This window comes from Coregonus lavaretus (genome assembly GCF_964263955.1).
Source record: "Coregonus lavaretus genome assembly, chromosome: 16".
NCBI classification, from domain to species: Eukaryota; Metazoa; Chordata; class Actinopteri; order Salmoniformes; family Salmonidae; genus Coregonus; species Coregonus lavaretus.
In genome coordinates, this window is record NC_140003.1 from 47,758,175 (window position 1) to 47,759,562 (window position 1,388).

At 41.7% G+C, this 1,388-nt stretch overlaps 1 pseudogene across 1 annotated transcript in view; it reads left to right on the top strand.

The window, feature by feature from the left end:
* Positions 1–1,388, top strand: part of LOC311143871 (receptor-type tyrosine-protein phosphatase-like N) — a 49,038-nt pseudogene that overhangs the window by 40,003 nt on the left and 7,647 nt on the right. The window lies entirely within an intron of this gene.

A 1,388-nucleotide genomic window follows, 5' to 3' on the forward strand; every position in this document is an offset into this window, starting at 1 on the left:
AATGGCACACTATTCCCTATCTAGTGCACTATCTGTGTTCCAAATGGCACACTATTCCCTATCTAGTGCACTACTTCCCATTGGGCATAGACATAATTTCAACATCTAGTTTTGATTTTGTTGACTTGTCAGCTATGTTAATTCAATGTGAAATCAACAACAACAAAAAAATACAATTTCATTGAATTTAGGTTAAAAGTAGGGTGAACATTTTCAGTCTTTTCAATGTGAAGTTGATCATATACAGTTGAAGTTGGAAGTTTACATACATTTAGGTTGGAGTCATTCAAACTTGTTTTTCACCACTCCACAAATTTCTTTTTAACAAACTATAGTTTGTGGCAAGTCGGTTAGGACATCTACTTTGTACATGACACAAGTAATTTTTCCAACAATTGTTTACAGACAGATTATTTCACTTATAATTCACTGTATCACAATTCCAGTGGGTCAGAAGTTTAAATACACTAAATTGACTGTGCCTTTAACAGCTTGAAAATTCCAGAAAATGATGTCATGGATTTAGAAGCTTCTGATATGCTATTGAAATCATTTGAGTCAATTGGAGGTGTACCTGTGGATGTATTTCAAGGCCTACCTTCAAACGCAGTGCCTCTTTGCTTGACGTCATGGAAAATCAAAAGAAATCAGCCAAGACCTCAGAATAAATTGTGGACCTCCATAAATCTGGTTCATCCTTGGGAGCAATTTCAAACGCCTGAAGGTACCACGTTCATCTGTACAAACAATAGTACGCAAGCATAACACCATGGGACAACGCAGCCATCATACCGCTCAGGAAGGAGACGCATTCTGTTCCTAGAGATGAGCGTACTTTGTGCGAAAAGTGCGAATCAATCCCAGAACAACAGCAAAGGACCTTGTGAAGATGCTGGAGGAAACAGGTACAAAAGTATCTATATCCACAGTAAAACAAGTTCTATATCGACATAACCTGAAAAGCCACTCAGCAAGGAGAAGCCACTAATCTAAAACCGCCATAAAAAAGTCAGACTACGGTTTGCAACTGCACATGGGGACAAAGATCGTACGTTTTGGCGCAGTGGTCTAAGGCACTGCATCGCAGTGCTAGCTGTGCCACTAGAGATCCTGGTTCGAATCCAGGCTCTGCTGTAGCCGGCCGCAACCGGGGAGACCAATGGGGCGGCGCCCAATTGGCCAGCGTCGTCCAGGGTAGGGGAGGGAATGGCCGGCAGGGAGGTAGCTCAGTTGGTAGAGCATGGCGTTTGCAACGCCAGGGTGTGGGTTCGATTCCCACGGGGGGCCAGTATGAAAAAATTAATTAAAAAAAGAATAATGTATGCACTAACTGTAAGTCGCTCTGGATAAGAGCGTCTGCTAAATGACGTAAAAGTAATGTAAATGTT